The sequence below is a fragment of the Aedes albopictus genome, chromosome 3, assembly GCF_035046485.1.
Source record: "Aedes albopictus strain Foshan chromosome 3, AalbF5, whole genome shotgun sequence".
NCBI classification, from domain to species: domain Eukaryota; kingdom Metazoa; phylum Arthropoda; class Insecta; order Diptera; family Culicidae; genus Aedes; species Aedes albopictus.
In genome coordinates, this window is record NC_085138.1 from 354,803,283 (window position 1) to 354,823,721 (window position 20,439).

At 37.2% G+C, this 20,439-nt stretch overlaps 1 protein-coding gene across 3 annotated transcripts in view; it reads left to right on the forward strand.

Annotated features, from left to right (window-relative positions):
* LOC109428936 (uncharacterized) overlaps nt 1-20,439 on the forward strand; it is a 265,135-nt gene that overhangs the window by 207,856 nt on the left and 36,840 nt on the right. The gene's annotated exons all lie outside the window — the stretch shown is intronic.

A 20,439-nucleotide genomic window follows, 5' to 3' on the forward strand; every position in this document is an offset into this window, starting at 1 on the left:
AAAGATTCTATTTTGACTACACTGCAGTGTCAATGTTGAGGTCCATATACGGTAGCGTCTTTATTTTAATGCGCCGAGTGCCATAATAATTTGTGTCAAATGTGTCCCATCGAAAGTTTTCTTTGAAATTCTGACAGTAAACAACACGAATCAGTTTCCAGTGATCTTATTCCGAAATACTTTCTTCCGATTTGGCTTCAATACCTCCTTGATTTTCCCAAGGAATAGTTACAGGATTTCCTCATGGATTTAAAGATTTTCGGGATTCTTCATGGAAATCTTAATTTAATATGAAATATTATTAAGAATTACAAGAGCATTCGGGGAGAAGACTCCAAGAAACACCCTAAAATGTTCTCCTGGAATGCTCTTGGAATACTAAATATAATTTCATTATAAATTAGAACATCCACAACGAATCCTTGAATCCTCGGAGGAGTTACTGACAGAAGCTTTGGAGGAGTTCGTGAAGGCATCTTTAGAGTATTCTTGGAGAAAGCCTCAGTGAGCTTGCCTAAGGATTCACTAGAGTAATTTATGAAGATATTTCTGGACGAATCCTCGGATTTTTTTGTGGAGGAGTCCTCAAAGGAGTTTCCAGAGAAGTATTAGAAAAATGTCTAGAAGAATTTTCAAAGGATTTTCTGGAAGAATCCGCTGTGTAATTCTTAAACCCCAATGAGGAACATTCAAAAAATCATTGAATATAGCATAAGTAAATTTCTGTAAAAGTTCTGGTAGGAATTCCCGAAGGAATTTTAGAATGATATTCTTTAAGATGTGTGGAAGAATCGTTATGGGCATTTCTAGCGGAGAAATTTTGGGTGGATTTTTAGGGAGACTGTTCGGAACATTATCTGGACAAATCTTCAGAGGAACTTCTGTAGTGTTTATTGGACAGACTGAGCGATCAGAAGCATGAGACAACGGGACAATACAAGAAACACCTAGTGACACCCGTTTGACGAAAAGTTTTCACCGACTAGGGAATCGAACCAACACTCCGAGGCTTACGAAACACCTAGACGACTAACGCCGCTAATTGCACGGCCATGAAGCCGACTTATTTAGGATATCCTGAAAGAATTTAAGGAACCGTTTCAGGAGGAGATATTTTTGGGAAATCCTCGCCGAATCTTTTTTGATAAATCCTCAGAGGTCTTTCTGGTGGAATCCTCGGATAAACTTTTGAAGGAGAAATTTTTTGAGGAATTTTCATAAAAAAGTTTGGAGAACATCTCGAAGGAATTTGTCGAGGGTTCCTCGGGGAAATTTATGGCGGCTTTTCTGAATGAGAATTCTCATCAAATTATGAAAAAATCCTCCGTGATTGATCTGCGCTGGTACCAATTGCACTGAGATCCAAATGAATAAGGGGTGGGACACTCCACTTATTCTCAAAGTGCAATTTAAGCAGCTCATACATTTTTGATCAACAACGGCGCCGGCCACGTCCTTATAGTCAGTTGGGAAGGGAAAGGAATGTTAGAGTGTGCTGGTTGTTGCTACTAAAGACCGAGATCACCTCTGCATCCCCACAACCAGCACGGACAGGGGTATTTGTAGACGGAAAGGATGGGAGATCTGGGAATCACCGTTGCACAGTGGTACCGTCATAGTCCAAAAATCTAAAAAAATGATTCTCTAATTCATGAGTTTGCATATTTTTTTATACATCAAATACTCCCAAGAATGCAGAAAATCCATTTTGATATAAGTTTCTGTTGCATATTTTGCTTGAGAGCGTGAGAACTGTTATGCAATTTGACTTTCTCAAAATTTGTCGAAAAATTATATGACTTTTGAATTGTACACCGCGTCTTCGTATAACAAAAACAAACGGATTTTCAAATGGTTTTGAACGCAGAGAATCAGAATAGATGTTTATCTTTCAAATGCAAAGCACCAAGAAGAGGGACTGGATGTTTTGGACCAATGGTGATGTGAGTAATAGGCACATAATTTTACCCATAGAATATATACATAATAAACATTCATAAACATGTTCCCAATCACATTTAATCAATCGTCAGCCATCAAATGATCAGATTTGAGTAGGAGAACTAATCTGTAAAGGTTGTAGCTGCAAATATTTGCATACAAGTTTGCAGGATGTATTGGAAGTAACCCGTTATTTAAAAAAAAAATATGTATGAAAATAACTACAAAATATATTTACTATTCCTCCTGTAACTTTCTGAAATGTGTACCAAAATGACGGAAAGGAGATATTTCAATGCTTTTTACAATAATTGAGAGATATTTTGTTTGAAAACATACTTTGTAAATGATTTTGTACTTATGAAAAATACAGCATCATTTGGCCTCGTCAAAACTTACCTTTAAAATTGTCAAATTTGATAAGAAATTTTGCATTTAAATATTGCTAACATTGACGACAAAACTTCCTCAAAATCCATCCAGTACCTAAAACTGTAGTATTGGAAGAAGAAGGAGTAAATACGCTCTTTGAGTAATATTTACTGCACCTATTTCTTCATATTCCCTTCCCAAATCTAAATATTTGATCAATATATTTACGTTAAATTATAGTATTCAAATGAATACTATTGCAGGCACTCTGTCGAATATACAGCAATATAGTGCGATATTCGTATTAAGTATACTGGGGCAAGTTGAAACGGGTGGGGTAAGATGAAACAGCGGATTAACATGATGTTGTCTAATGATGGTAAACAGTTTGAATGTCATAACACATAGTTTTTGATTCAAACAATCTTTTGGCGAAGGATAATTTTCCAAATTGCATTGAATTCTCTTTTAAAACTTCGCGTTTCATCTTGCTCCACCCGTTTTAACTTGCCCCGGGTGTAGCTTATATTTATTTTATTGGGTTACCCGAGCAGCAGAAAATAGTTGAATAATGACAAGCTCAGGTATGGAAAACCAAATACATACAACCTGAATGAGGTATTAGGCAGCACTGCATAAGAGGTAAAATACCTAAAATAATAAGTGGTGTGTATTCTGTCCATAACACGTCAATAATGACATCAGGTATGGCAATACCTGAACAATAATCGGTGATTCATTCATACAAAAAGCGGTTTTCCATAATTGAATAATACCTCAAGCAGTCCTCAACATCAAACCAATACCTCGTTGAGGTATTTTATCAATATCTACAAAATACCAAAGTAAGTGATAATAATACCAGGATAACCGTCCAATACCTTGTCTTGGCATAATACCTGACTTTGGTATGTTGCAGTTATGTGTCACTTATTGATTCCTGCTCAGGTAGAGCTATCTTTGATTGAAATTCCACGTACTTCTTTACTGGATAGCATTTCCAATGCAATTGCTAGAAACAAAAACGACGTGAAATATTTGAATACTTCAAAACGCAGGCCCATGAATCGGATGACATAAAACTGTGTGAAGCATTATATTAACGGTTTTAAAATTTTCTTTTACGTAAGTATTGTGAGATAATCCTTAATATTTGTTTAAAATTTTGCATTTGAAGAAGTAATTGATACTGTAATTGCACTATTTCAGCAGTGTTTCAAAATTATTAACATTGGTTATTTGGTAATGTAGTTATACATACTAATTCGATTTGTAATGATTTTTTTTTGTATTTCGACAATAAAAAATACCTTACTTCTGATGAGAAATCTTCAATTTTATTATTTTTTATTACAGCAGAAATAATACCTGCTAATAAAATCTCAATAATTATGCTAAACTTGTTCTATTCAGCAGAAACTGATATAATTCCACCCACTCTTCATAATAATTGAAAATATTTGATTTCTGATTTCTGTGCAAAATGAAGCTTTTTTAATGATATTTGTATTACCTATCATTAATAAAAATGTCCTAAGTTAATATTTTTCAAGTGATGTTCACGAAAACGTACTGGAATATACTGGAATATTGTTTAGTCATAACATGCTATTTTTGGTCATTAATAATGATTCTGCTTTTCAAAAAACGTAGAGAATTCGTTATGACCGTCTCCCTGAACAAATGGAACTACTGTGCGTTGGGTCGGTGATGCGATCCATGGGTTGGGGATGTTCGTAAGGTGATAGATTGTGTGATGATTACCGTCTTACCCCGCTGGTTCGACACGTTTTAATACGACACTTTTTAATTCGTACCCCGCTTATTCGACACATGTCGAATTAAAAAGAGTTCAAATGTCACAGCGATGTACACTGTAAATGCAAAACAGTTTGATATTGCGCTTATACTCTCACCCGCAGCAGCTCCTCTTGCAGCCGCTAATTTCAGAAGTTCTAAGTTGGTACCGTGATTTCGGGTGAAATTGAACACTTTTCACAGTTTTTGGCTTCTTATTTTTGAATAGTTATCGATATGGTCAAACTCAATGCTTTAAAACAAGTACGACCACGGGTTTCATCAGTCAACGAGGTTGAAACTTTTACTGCAAATCATTTTATTGCAATAAATATCATTTAAAATAAAAAAATCAGAAATTTTAGTTTCGGGGTGAAATTGATCAGTCAGTGAAATGTCTTTGTAAGTGCTGGAAATAAATTTTCCATCTGAATTATCCACCCCAGAATGCGAAAAGCATTGTAAAACTTATTCAAGTTTAGTAAGTTCTTAATTATTTAAATTTAAAGTTTGATAAATCTAACTAAAACGCCTAAAAGTATGCAATTTCCCTACTAGACAAGTCATTACATTAGAAAAAGTACAATTTTATGCATAAATATCAATATTTATAGAACTTTTGATGACGAAATCGGGTTTAGCGAACACTTGTCAGCTATAAACATTCATTTGAATATTAATTCCATGTGCGATACAGCTACGGTAACAAAAGTTTGAAAGAGTCTTTGAAAATCGCCTAACACACAGTTTCGGAAAATATTAAATTTAATACAGAAATATGTGACTAATTATCTGTAAAACATGTAAACTCATTATTCAATAACCCTTGAGCCAGATGATGGTCATTTTCTACAAATTGTTTTAAGTTCAATGCATTATTTTTGACAAATAAAAATTGCCCTCACGTCGATCAATTTCACCCCACTGATCAATTTCACCCGAAATCACGGTACTATTAAACGCCCAACCCCCCTGGAGACCAACCGGAAAGAACTGAGAATGGCAACTGTAGTAGTCTCATTAGGAAATTCAACTGCATTTTTTTATGTTAACACTTGGAAATCCTCCACTAGGTCTTGACTAAGATGTTCTTTCGGATATTATTTTTAAATTGTTTCTGAAATTCCTCAATAAATTCTCGCTCGATTTTGCTTGGTTATTACTTGGAATTCCATGATACCTGTGAGAGTTGCTGACCTCTAAAATTCCTCCAGTGATTCCTACTGGAGCGTTTTAAACTTTCGAAGGAATTATTGACTTTCCTTTTGCTCTTTTCAATAATTGTTTGCCTCGAAATTTTGCAGCCACGTAGTTGAAACGTTATACATAATCACATCTACTACATGAGGCATACAATGACACGTTTTTATACGAATTATGCTTTGAGTGTTGTGTTTTATTACTTTGAAATTTCGAGCAATAGAGTAAACATGGCTGCCGAAGCTGATGATGAGATTGAGGCTTGAATTTCTCCTCGAGGACGGGAATTCCTTGAGGAGTTCCCCAAGAAACTGGAATTTCTTAAAGAATACATTCTGGGACTCCTGCATGAATTTATTCTGAAAGTAATCCATAAATTTTCTTCATCCGTTCCTTCTGGATTTTTTATGGAAATATTCCAGGGGTATTTTTTCTATGAATTCTAAGAATCTCCTCAAATTTACTCTGCAATCTGTAGAAAACTACGTGTTCTCAGTTTTACAGTTTATTGTGGAATGATCGTGTTAAGTTAATTATCAAACCTAATCCTAAGTCATGATCAACTTTAGTTTTGGGAGTAACTTAGATACAAAAGAGTCATACTACACAATCCCCGCTTAAATTTTCTGAAAAAGTTTCTAAAGGAATCACCAGCAGGAAATCCTGGAAAAATGCTCAGAAGAAATTCATGAAGCAATCTTCATATGGCAATCCAGGAGTTATGAAGCCCCTGATTGAATGTGTCTTTCGACAGCCACACTAGAAGTTTGCAGCTATGCAGATTTGAATGGTATGTGGCAGCTATGGATGAACCACCAGCTTGTTGTATTATGTAAGCTAAGCATCCATCTTCGTCCATTGAACTAGTCAATCAATTGTGCCTTCCAAGTTCACTGACTTTGCCAATTACTGAAATGCATTCAGACACTTCCGACAGTCAACCAGCCGAAGAGCGAGAAGAACGGCTTGACGAAGCACCCATCATCATCGTCGGCAATGCAACTACGCTTGGCGCACATGCCTAGAATTGTACATGAGAAACGCCCGATCCAACTGCTGCGCATAAGGTAATATGGCTTTTCCCGCACTTGCCACCACGGAACAATGAACGTGCTCGGCACTAGTAATTAATAGAATTCAAACGAGATTTATTACTTTTCCCACTTGAGAAGAAAGCAAGAACTTCGTCTTACTCCACAGCTATAGAACACTAGCCGATGCGTCACTTCCATGGTACTATGACTTACTCCCAACCAACAACGATGGTTTCCAATGAGTGAATCGGCTAAGAAGAATTTCCTTCGCTCTATGAACCACGGAACCTCCAAGAAGGCGGCTGAGGCCTGCCCTCGTTCACGATGGGTGTAATTATTTAATTCTAAAATCTACACACGTCCATTACGCGCCCCTTTTTGCGGCGCGGAATAGAAAAAGTCGGGAACGCTGCTTCTACCGTACGCGTACCGTACTGTACGGTTGTTGGTCCCAGTCGGCAGTTACAGGGCACCTAGCATTATGGACCGGAGGAATTTGAACTTTCCAATTCTATGACCGTCGTCGTCGTCTCTCATCGTAGTCGCGGTGCTATATTTATATAGGCGTTTATTCCGAGCAATGCAGCATGGTGTGTTTGAGTTTCTTATTGGTTGCACTTGAAGAATGTTTTTGTTGAATTTCCTTTCTTTGGAACAAACACACAGTCGGTGACGATGGCGAGTTGCAGCTGTACGCTATGACTATGACCGACCGGCTGTATCAGGGTGTGAAATATTTGAATCACTCCCGTCCGACGGAGTTCAAAGAGTGCCATTAACGTAATCGTTATGTAAACGATGGTTTAGTCATTTGTAATGGATATGTAAGTGCCATACCGTATTTAGAATGATTACCGCTATAAATTAGCCGAAATCTTTTGTAGTCTGCATGAGCATACGCATAAGCACGATTGAATATGCAAAGCACGGCAAATTAATTGAACATTATTTCTTGGGATCAGGAAGACATTCTTACTGTGTATGCAACGGAGATCCCATGTTCGAGTTACAATAACGGTCCAAAGCGGTAAACGCGCGTGTGCTCGGTAAGACCCTGCATAGAATGTCTGAGTTCGATTGCCTGTCGATTCAGTATCTTTTCATAATGAAAATTTCTTTGACTTCTTTGGGTATACAGTAAATTTGTGCCCGTCACACGATTTAAAAATACAAAATGATCAATAGCGCTTCCAGTTAGTTTGAAACAGTTTAAATTTGGTACATATCAAAAATGCATTTGCAATGTTTTAGTAAATTTTATGAATACACCAATACAGGCCCCATACTCACAACAGTACCATATGAACAGGAAACCCAGCAGATATGAGACTGTTATGCGAAAAGGGACAGAAACCCCTATTAAGGCAATGGACAGAGTTATATAAATGGAGATTTTACGCAAACCGCAAGCGTTAATTGAACGGTATTTGAGGTAGGTTTTGTAGAACTTAAAAGTCCTGAACTTCAGGGCATTTTATAAACCTTGAAATGTTAGGAAAACGTAAAAAAAATTCTCGTTCAATTACAAAGCAACTTGGATAATAACGGTCAAATGCCGTAAAGTTATATTGGCCATGTAAGTTTTTACTCCAGGATATTTGGATATCCTAGAACACCCAAACAAAACGAAAGCACCAGCCCACTTACAGGGGATACTCGAAATAACTGGGACAGGTAAAATTTTCACTTTTCAAGAAATGTTCAAATAGCTGTAACTTTTCGAGAAGGGCATTAAATATTCTCAAATTTTGACTGTAAGTTTATCAACTAATTGTGTATCAGTGGCCAAAATTTGGAAAAGATTGGGCTATTCTACACGAAGTTATAAAGGTTCTTGAAAAAGGTATAATTATTCGATTGCCAACTTTGAGTTGTTATATCTCCGGATTCAATGAACCAAATGCAATGAAATTTTGATCATTTATGACTTACATAATGAGCTATTAAAAACTTTTGACTAAACTTAAAATTGTTTACACGAAAGAAAATTATATCGTTTAGATTATTTTTCTAATATAACACCAATTTATCCAAAACTTCATCATCGTTTCAAAATTTAAGATAGTAATTATAGTTCATTTAAATGCCCTCTAATTTACTTGAATATACATATTTATGTTTCAAAGGAAAGCAACCAAATAGCCGGCATCAAATTGCTAAAGTAATGAGATGCATACTAAAAATAGATAGATTTTCTAAAAAACATAGAAAAAATGAAATCGCTATAACATGTTTCTTATTAATAATTTCAAATTAAATCAACTGTTTTTCACAAGGGTGCGACCATTCATTTGCAAAGATTTACATTCATTTGCTATTATCTCAGTTCAGAAGCATGCTATCGAAAAACATTACATTCACGCTGTGGAAAGTTGCCTTCACAGCTCGCTCACGACTTTGGTATGCGTGTGCGACCACAATGTTATTCGGCAAACTTTCAGATAAAATTACAAGGTTAAATTCATCCATACATTGTTTTTCGATAGCATGCTTCTGAACTGAGATAATAGCAAATGAATGTAAATCTTTGCAAATGAATGGTCGCACCCTTGTTTTCTTAAAGTTCATTATATTAGTCATAGATGATCAAAATTTAATGAACCGAATCATTGAATCCGGAGATATAACAGCTCAAAGTTGGCTATCGGATAATTATACCTGTAGTATATATAGCGAAGTATAAAATAATTATCAACTCTTTATTTGAAAATTGAAGTGTAAAATTATTCAGTTTGAAATTGCAAATTTATTCTAGTGCATTTGCCAACAACGGTAGTCGATATAACGGATCAGTGAAATGACAGATACGGCGAACAAGAAAAAATCGACGAAGCAAGCGAGACTTTAGGCTTCATTGGTTTGTCACTCACTCGTCCTTCTTTTGGCGGATTTTGCGACGAACGGACGTGTTCGTGCGGCACTCCGTAACCGCGGAAATTTAACAGCGTATCGAATCGGATTTACGACAATGGCGTAGCCGGTAGAACGTGGTACTTCCTGGATTACGTAAGTGTGGATAGCTGGAGTTTTCATGAACGAAAAATTCTGCGGAAAAACGTGAAGGAAAGTGTGTTCCAGTTAGTGCAAGGGAAAATGTGATCTTGGAAGTGCGAGAGAACGTCGAAAAGATAAAGATGTGTTAGCCGGTGCGAGAGGACGCCGTGCTAAATATGATTACATGCAAGTGCGAGAGGTCACACAGCAAAAAGAAAAAAAAAACAGTAGTCGCCGGTGCGAGAGGACGCCGTGCCGAAAAAAGAAGTTGTTACGCAGGTGCGAGAGGACACCTAGCAAAAAAAAGTATTATCCGGTGCGTGTTGACGCCATGCAAAATGTAAGTCTCTCGCAAATGCGAGCGGACTTTCTGCGAAAAGAAAAGTTTTTGCCGGTGCGAGTGGACGCTGTGCGGGAAGAGGCCGATTCGCAAATGCAAAATGAAGCCTGAAAAAACATTCGGAAGGAAACAAAAAAAATCGAACAGGAAAGTTTAAGAAAATTAAATGAATATTGAAATAGAATTTAGTTGAACTGAAGTTGGAGCATTGGTTGGAATTTGATTAAGCTTAAAGTAGTTTGGGATTGAACAGGATTGAAATTGAATTAGATTTGGAGTAGGTTTGAGTTCGAATTGGATTTGAATTCAATTTTTGATTGGATTTCAATCGGAGTTGGATTAAACTTGGGCTAGATACATGTTGGATTTCATTTGGACTGTGATGGTCTGGATATGGAATTGGTTTTGAAATGGATTAGATTTGGATTGGATTCATATTGTTTATAAGTTGGATTGAGTTTTAATGGTATGCGGATTCGATTTCAATTTGAATTAAATTTCAAACTTGGATTAGAATTGTATTAGATATGGATATTATTAGGATTTGATTGAATTCGATATGGATTGAATTTGGATTAGGTTTTGAATTGCATTACATTTCAATTGGAATTAGGCTGTATTATGATTGGATTTGAATTTCATCGGAATAAGATTGGATTTTAAATTAATTTTAACTGGTTCTTATTACCAACTGATTTGAGTTGAATCCGAAATGGATTTTATTTGATTTGGATTGAATTTTGATTAGACTTGGGTGGGTTTTATGTTGAATATAAATTTAATTAATTGGCTTCAAATTTAGATTGAATTTGTATTTGATTTGGATTGGACTCGGATATGGTTGTGAATTAAATTTGACTTCGATTGGATTGAATTTAAATTAGAATTGAAATAAATTTGGAAAAGTTTGATTAGATTTGGATTGAACATGAATTACGTTTGGAATGAATTAAAATTGGACAAAATTTTGATAGGTTTCAGATTGGATTCGAATTGGAGTTTAATTAAATTAAGATTATTTTCAAATTGGATTTGTTTAGGACTAGATATGGAATGTGTTTGAATTGGACGTGGATGTGGCTTGAATTTGAACGGGGTCATATTGGATATAAATTGTATTGAATTTGAGTTGGTTTTTGATTGGACTTATGCTGGATATGTACATGATGTAGATTGGATTAAATTCCAATATGGAATAAACTCCAATTGAAGCTGGGTTAGAATTAAAGGGAATTATAATTGGGAATTGGATTTGAACTGGTTATGGGATCAATTTGGATTAGAGTTGGGTTGTTATGTTTAATACGAATTTCATTGGATTTGCAATGGATTTGGATTAAATAAAATTCTGAATCGATTTTGGTTGATTCCATATTGGATTTAGATTTGATTTGGATTGGTTTTAGATTGAGTTCAAATTGGATTTGGATTGGATATGAATGTGATTAAGATTGCATTGGGATTAGAATTGAATAAGGTTTGGATTGCTTTTGTTTGGGTTAGAATTGAATTCTGATTGGATTCCGATTTCATTGGTAATGGCTTGAATTTAGATTGACATTTGATTTTGATTATTAATCGACAATGTCAATTAGGTCCTAATGAAAAATCTATGTCGATTTATCTGTTTAAAATTTTGATGTGATATGAATCGAATTTTAATTGGATTGATCATGACTCGTATTATTTTTGGATTGGATTGGAATTAAATTTTGATTGGATTTGGGATTCATTGAGATTCAACTGGCTTAGATCAAATGTTAATAAATTTGAATTGGTTTTCATTTGTATTGCATTTCAATTGGTTGTGGATTGAATTGAGAACGAAATCGTATTGGATTTTAATTGGGTTTATATTGAACTTTGGTTGGGATAGAGCTTGGTATGAATTTATACTTTGATTCAATTCAAATCAACAATACATTTCTCTGATTTTGCAATGGATTTGGATTAAATAAAATTCTAAATCGTTTTTGATTTTTTTTATTGGATTTTGATTTGATTTGGATTGGTTTTAGATTGAATTCGAATTGGATTTGGATTGGATATGAATGTGATTAAGATTGCATTGGGATTAGAATTGAATAAGATTTGGATTGCTTTTATTTTGGGTTAGAATTGAATTCTGGTTGGATTCCGATTTCATTGGCATTGGCTTGGATTTGAATTGACATTTGATTTTGATTATAAATCGACAATATCAGTTAGGCCCTAATGAAAAATCAATGTCGGTTTATCTGTTTTAAATTTTGATGTGATATGAATTGAATTTTGATTGGATTTGAATTGGATTGAACATAACTCGTATTATTTTTCAATTGAAATCTAATATTTCTTCTAATCTTGTTATATAAGAAGAGTGGAGAAGAGGGATAATGTAGTATATATAGCGAAGTATAAAATAATTATCAACTCTTTATTTGAAAATTGAAGTGTAAAATTATTCAGTTTGAAATTGCAAATTTATTCTAGTGCATTTGCCAACAACGGTAGTCGATATAACGGATCAGTGAAATGACAGATACGGCGAACAAGAAAAAATCGACGAAGCAAGCGAGACTTTAGGCTTCATTGGTTTGTCACTCACTCGTCCTTCTTTTGGCGGATTTTGCGACGAACGGACGTGTTCGTGCGGCACTCCGTAACCGCGGAAATTTAACAGCGTATCGAATCGGATTTACGACAATACCTTTTTCTAGAATCTTCATAACTTCGTGTAGAATGGCCCGATCTTTTCCAAATTTTGACCACTGATACACAACTGATGAACTTACAGTCAAAATTTGAGAATATTTGATGCCCTTTTCGAAAAGTTACAGCGAGTTGAACATTTTTTGAAAAGTGAAAATTTTGCCTGTCCCAGTTATTTTGAGTATACCCTGTATGTCTTGTAGCTCTAAGGGTATTCTGACATAATTGTCCCATTAATTTATTGCATTGTTTACATTCAAACGCTTACAAAGAATATGACTTGAATTCCATGGATGCCTTAAGATGATCTAGGTTTATTGGACGTGTTCACCGAAGTAAATCAGATATCGAGGATCTCCGAAACCTATTCTTCAATGACGAAAGTCGGGAATGTTAACATCTCTAGCTTGAATCTTCGATGATATTGGTGTTGTTTTAGATAGTGGAAAACCTGTTGTTCTCATACTTCTAGATTATTCGAAAGCATTCGATACTATATCACGCAAGTTTTTGATTCACATAGCACTTGTTTCAATTTTTTGAACCATGCTATAAATTTGATTCAATTGAAAAAATTTGATTGAATTTGATTTGAAAGATAGAATGATATGTTTTTAATTTGAATAGATTTTCTAGAGTGTCGTTGTTGTCATAGTTTGTTCTTTAACAACGTCATTAATTTCCCATAATTGACAAGCTTCATAATTTTTTAGCCAGTAGTGACAACATTTCTTAGCTACGTCACACCCAACGTTGGCGTTTAAAAATACCAAATCAATTACACTCAATCACGAAACGGAACGCGAAATTTATGGTTCTTACATTCGTTGACGATTATAAGAACCATAAATGTCGTGTCTTATCTCGCGTCGCGTTTCGTGATTGTCGTGTTTTGTTCTAACGTTAGCAATAAGTACACACATTGAAAGTGAATTACACTCACACCAACACATCTACATGATTTACTCAAATACACTTACACAATCTGAATCTTGTCGTATCACTAGCTTATTGTGAATCAACCTATTCCAAATATCCAACTCTCTGATACCTATGGGGGAGTCGCTGGCCGCTCATAAAGTAGGTATAGTCCGGATTCGCTGGTTGGGTCACGACTGCGCCCCGATTAGCGAATCGTGTTCGTTTGTTGGGGCAACTGACGACAACTGATCCAGATACTGTAGACCAGGATATATGTAAGACGGGTATACAGATAGCATGGTCGTGTGCGTGGCCGACGGCTGGTGAATTTTGCCGTTTTTCGGTGAATTTTCTGAGCTTCTTATTCTTTTTCTGTTCTTTCGGTTCACGATTGGAATTTGTTATGGAAACTTTTTCACCATAAAACAGAAAATTTCTTCAAATGTGCAAATAAATTAGGAAATTGTAAGGCAATTACTAGCAAGCATCCCTATGATGCGATCTGGTAGCAAATATCGATGGTGTTTGCTACTTTTCTGTGATGTTTCGACACTTTCAGAAAACTCACCAACAGCTGTAACCTGTGGTTCCAAATGGTTGCTTGCTGGCCTCGCCGCAAGTGTAAATTCCCGTACCCATCAAGCCCACCGTGTATCAACTCACAGCATACCGGTGAGAGGACACTTCTTACCAGTATGAAAAGTGAGTACCGATAAGACCCCAATACCAACACCCGACACTGAGATACTTCATTGGCAGCGGTTTGAGCCCGAACAAAAAAATAATAAGTTCGGCATACGACTCTCACATGCTCATGAGTGTTGGAAGAGAGGAAGAGTTGCCAAACGAAATATAATCGTAAAACTTCGTTAGAAATCGTCCAACGAATTTAGAGTTAGAGATTACTCGGCAGAATCTGAGAAGATCAGTCTGTCCTATACTACCGAGGGAGTCGTAGTGCGCGTCGGTACTTAAATTAATTCGTGCAAAGTTTGTTTAATCCTTTTTTGAATAGTGGTGATTTTTCTAATTAAGTGTCTTTATTTCTAGGAGTCTAAGTAAAAACGAAGAAAGTTAAAAGTTATTAAAAGTGTTAGTTGGAGGAAATACGTAATTGTTAGTACGGTTAGTTTATAGGGGAAAATGTTAATGTGACCACGTTGTGATAATGTGACTTTCTTTGTTCCATTGTTTAGCAGCAATTTATACAAAAGCCTACCATTGTTCAAATAGCTATCATTAAATAAGTGCAAAAACGCCGAGAAAAAGGTAAACATGGTTTATATGGTGCTTAGATAAAACTAGCAAAGTGACGTCATAGTGATAGGTACTAAAACTGGGGTTAGGTCCAGTCTACGGGCCTTTTTCTCTTTTCCCGTCCACGCTCCGAGGAGCACCAGGGTGGACATCTCCTTCGCAGGTCACGCAGGGCCGCTTTCCCGCCAGCGCACTGGTTCGCCGTACCCATTGGCTCCCGATACGTTAAAAGGAAGGACAGACTTCGGAAAGTGCGCTCGCTCCGGCCATTTTGGACCACATCACGCCGTGTCCTTTTCATTCTTTCACGCGGCCGGCCATTGTCCTCCGGCCATTGTTGGAGCCTCGTGCCTGCAGATCAGCCATTGTGTCCCCCTACGTCCAGGAGTTCCCAAACGGACGTCTCGCGGGTCGCGATTGAGAAGGATTCCCGATCCCACACGGTGTGACATTCCCTTGTCCCGTGCAACCCGGCGGTCGTACTGCCTGCCGGCCCTCATCGCCTCGGTAACGGTGTGACAAACCTGTCCCGTGCCCCGGCGGATCATCCTACCGGACTCCCAGCCACGTTTTGGATCGGCCAGCTGGATATCGAGCTGGTTCCCCCGGCGGTCCCCACCGCTTCCGGCCAGAAAGTCACCGAACTGGCAGCCCTGCCGGCTGCTATCGCTGGTCCCCCAGATGACTCCAGCCCCCCCGTCGCTCGTCGCTCGTCGCTCGTTGGCCAACAGCATGTAAACCGCAAGTACCACCCCATTGTGACGTCACGATTAGGAATAAATTAGCATGTATTTAAAATGAAGCGATTGTGTAGAGCGACCATTATTTAGAACGCAAGCCATTTATTAGGATTTTCACCACTATTCTCTTGTTTTGTGCGTAACCGGACTCGCAAAGGAGTCTTCAAGCCTCGCCCACTGTGGTTTGGCGTAGAATTTTCTTCTCGGGTAGCCTTTGAGCACCTTTTCGTGGACACTGTTTGTCGGCTTTTCCACCTTGTCAACACCGCTGGGCACGTGTCGCGCAACACACGTGGATGTGTATGCTCCTGCTGAAGGTGAGTTCTCGGGCAGGGTATTAGTATTGCGACCTTAGGATAATCGACCCTGTAATTGTCTCCCTATCCTAGCTTGCGTGGGTTAGCGGGTAACACAGCTGGTCGGGTTTGCCATAAGAAATTTCGGCTCAACTTCGGGTCTCTTCGGGTAAATTTTTTTCGTTGCTAACGAAAAAATTCTCACGCATACGTAAACGTTCGTGTACAATTTCCCCCCCTGACTGTAGACACACGCAGCTGACGCGAAACACTCGCATACTTACACAAACGTTCTGTATATAGAAGCTGCAATGCAACGGGGGTCAGACGTCAAACTCGTTTTGACATCTTTTTTGACATTGACAGTGCTTTTTAGTTGGGTTTTGCCCCAACCAGTGAACATTCAACCGTCCATTCTTTCCCATCCTTGTAACGGAGAAAATGGGCGTGGCCGGCAATGGAAGTTTTCATGTCTTTTTTACTTCAACTTCTGATTGAATAGCTGTTTCTTCCCAAATAGCATTCTATTAGCAATTGAAATTGGAGTGTTAAAGTTTCAAAATGATAACTTTCAGTATGCAATCTACGAGTAAAACGGAGTAACACCACGCAGCGCAATAACACTAGTTTACAAAATAAAGTCGTGAACTTCTGCCAACGACCAAAATTTTTGAAGCACAATTTAGCGCTGATTTCAAAACCGTGCTTCAAAAATGTTTAAGTAGAACAGTTTTTGAGTTTTAGCTCAATATCGAGTTTTACAACTTTTTAAAATATGGAATTTACTGAAATTCAAATATCTTGAGTTTTGCTCAATCAATTTTAAATATTTTTCCATAAATTATAAGCTGAATATAATACCATTCGATCATCTGAATGCAGGTTTTGCGTCAGATTGATGAAATTTAAGATATTGGCGAACTTTAGGGACGATCTCCTTAAATTTTATCAAAATTTCCAAAAATATATGAAGAAATGTATTTTTTTTTTCAATAAGAAAAAAAACAATTTAAAAATTCTTTCTCAACGTTCATTTGACAAAGCATATGTAGGCAACTTACAGTAAAAAATTCAGCTCAATCGGTGCATTGATTACGGAGAATGAGATGTGTGAAGTGAGCGACTTTGCTTAAAAATAGAACAAAAATCGATTTCAAATCATCAACCTTGTATGGAAAGTCAGCAAAATTTCCGCTCTACTGTAATTTTTTTCCTTCGCGTTTTCGAACTCAGGGCATGATTCTACACCAAAAATGATCATCAGCTTACTGAGTTCAAAAATGCTGTAAACTAGTGTAATTGAATAGCATTATTAATTATTGATGCCCTTGGATGTAAATACGTACGGGAAATGTCATGACATTTTTTCCATGAAATTTCGTGGCATTTCCGTGGGTTTCAACAAGGTCCCCAGGGAACTTGAGAGGTTTCCAGAGAATAACTCCAGAAGGTTTCAGAGAGATTTCAAAGCGTTTCAGGATCTTTCATTAGTGCTTTAGAGGGCTTTAAAGTTCTTTCAAGATGTTTGAGAAGATTTCTGGAGGGTTTTCTGGAGGCTTAGGGACTTTTATGAGAGCTTTAGGGGATTACACGTGAGAATCAAGATGTTTCAGTGGATTTCATGGGTCTTCAGTAGGTTAAAGGCTATGGGAGCTTCAGGAGAATTTTCTGAGAAGTTTTAAGGCATTTCAGAGGATTTCGTGGGTCTGAAGAAAGTCTAAGGGGGTGTCAGAGTAGTTGTATGATGGGTTCCAAGGTAAGGCACTTCCAGAGGTTTCAGGGGAATTCAGTAGAGTTTATAAGAAATCTAGAGGACTCCAGAGGAATTTGCATGGGGTCTCAAGGTCTCAAGTGGTTTGAGTACATTAGTAGTTTGTTGTCTTGTTAGCATAGCATAGCATAGCCGACCGTACACATCCTGGGATGGCTGTCGATTGAGAAGTTTAATACGCCAGAAAAGTTGCCTGGGACTTGACAAACCTTTCATTTAACGAACTCTCGACACCTGGCCAGATCCTTACGGTCAGCGGGGATGGGGAGGAAATGTTTATTAGACATCTACTCAGAATATGTCCAAGAACTTGACCCACTTCATAGATATCTGAAGTTGGAAATTGAATACGGTTTAATAAAGTGCTTTCCTTGGCGAAAAAGCGAATGAGAAATTGCCATGGTTTCAACATTTACCTGGTTACCACTGAAAGAGTAAACATTAGCATTAAGTAAGTCGTACAGCCCTAGACAGTTATGAGGATTGCCTCCTTGCCCGTCGGATATCAAAACACAAAGATTGGAGATTTATCTCTGACTTCTCGACAAGATTGACGCAATCCTCCAACAGTCGAGAGTTGTCCTGGCCTCGTCCTTGCGACTGCTGAGGAATATGAAAGGATGGTTAGTTAGACACCTAAGAAAGATGTAGAAAGTTCTACGACCTCTCAGGCCTAGGTGACAAGGGGATATGGGTGTTGATCTAGGTGTTGTTAGTGAAAGGGTACTCCAAAGGATGCGGTTGGGCAACGTTCAGGCACACCATTATTAGACTGCTTAGTTATCTTCCCAATACGTCCTAATTTCCTCGTCATCGGCATTTATTTGAATTACTTGATGTTTCGGTTGAGAATCTGGAATATTGGATAATATTAACATTGACGTCTAATAAGCTATGTACATATAAGTGATACGCTCGCCACAGTTTATATTCTTACAATATTATTTGTATCATATAATGAATTTACCTGAATTCTGCTGAAATAAAATATAAACGCAAAAATATAAAGCAGCAAAATTGAAACAAAAATATTACATAAACATCAAAAAAGTGCATCAAATTTTGATCTTGGAGTAGGGTCTGGGACCATTTGGGCAGGAGCACCTATTTTGGGCACTTGCTGCTCTAACTCAGTCAATTGCAAACCGATTGACTTGAATTTTTGTACATGGCTAGATGCTGTGCGTATCTGATCGTGTCTCAAAAATCAAGTCAATCGGTTTGAAATTGACTGAGTTAGAGCAGCGAGTGCCCAAAATAGGTGCTCCTGCCCAAATGGTCCCAGACCCTATTTGTAAGTAAACTACTGCTTGATTACTTTAGGCAGGAAAATTTCAAGATCAAAATTTGATTTGGAAGATCTTACGCCGCAACGCACCATTCTAAAGCGATCTACCCACGTTACGGGATGTTAGTAGTTTGTTGGGTTGTTGTACATTTTAAGCGTGAATAGTTGTGGGTGGTTTTATTTCCTACTATTTTTTTGAACCACTGATCACGGACACTATTTTACAATATGCTCTTGGAATGTAAAACTTTTTGTTTTCATTTACTCAACTATAACAAAACAACGTATTTATAAATGATGAACTTCTTACAGCACATGAAGAATACTCTTTGTAATTTATGTAAATACCCCATAAACATAGTTGAACCAATTTCATCCTATTCAATATGAACGATTGAAGCTCTGTTTGATTTGTTTCTATTTTTCGTATTTTTTTTAAGAAGTGATCACATATGTCTCACCATTCGTATACTCGCTAATAACTCAGCTTTCATCAATGTGAGCATGAGCAGAAGCATAGATGACCATACAATTCATAGTCGCTCCTTCGTGATTGAGCAGAACAATCTAAATTACTCAAAAAACCAACAAACAAAGCTTAGGAGTAGCTTACCGGGCTCAATACGCACCTTCAAGAATTCCAAACTTCATTAAGTCAATAACGATGCCGGCCACGTTTTTACGGTCATAAAGCAAGGGAAGGAATGATAGTATGTCGAGCGTTGCTTACTAGAGACCGAGAATACCTCTGCTGGATATCGCGAGAAGAAGTTTAGTGGGGAGGAGGAAATGTTATCCACTTTGGTGGGTGATGTGATTCATGCAACGTCTATTTGAATCAAGACTTGTGAGCTTCATGGCCGTGCGGTTAGAGGCGTCAGTCGTCTGGCCGTTTCGTAAGCCTCGCGGTGTGTGTTCGATTTTCGCTTCAGTCGGTGAAAACTTTTCGTCAAATGGAAAATTCTCCATTGGACCCCTGGGTGTTTCGTGTGTTGTCTCACGTTAGTGATCGTTCAGTCTGCACAACCTTTGGTTGAAGACAGAGTAATGTATTTTTTAGGACTTGTTTTCGTTTTGACTAAAATATTTTACGTGTCGACACCGAAGATAAAGAATCATTTAAATTATTTCGTAAATGCAAAAGTAAACCTTTCAAAATTTGTTGGGAGAATAGAATAAAATGTTTAATTTAAAATAACATAAACTGTTAATTATTTTATTAATATGGAACGGGCTCACCGATAAATATCCATTCCAGTGTCCAGCGTTTATGTGCTCGCAATCGACGTGGACAAAAAAGGCATCTTCCTTCAGAGTGGCTTAACCATCACTACTCTCACTGAACTGCGCCAATTACCAACTCGACTTTCATTAATCTGACACAAAAACTGTACTCAAATGATCAAAAGAATGAGCAGCTTTTTATGCATGCCAAAACATTTGAAATTGGTGAAATGTGTGAAATCAATTTTAAAAAATGATAGTTTAGATAAAAATCATGTTTAGCTAATATCACTTTATATGTTGTGTTGATTCAAATTGAATTATCCTCAGATCTAACGAATTCAAACGATGCTTTTGCTTTTCAAGGTTTTCCCGAATAACAATTCCAGTTTAAAACAAATCATTCTTTATCTTATCCAACCTAACCTACCTCACGTTCTCTTACACAACTTCGTATTTCCCAACCAACCTACACCCGCATGAGTAAACCACCCACATAAATACAATGTCTCAGGTACTACTAAGTGCACTTCCCACATCGAACCACATCGCTGCATCCGTCCATCCGCTCTG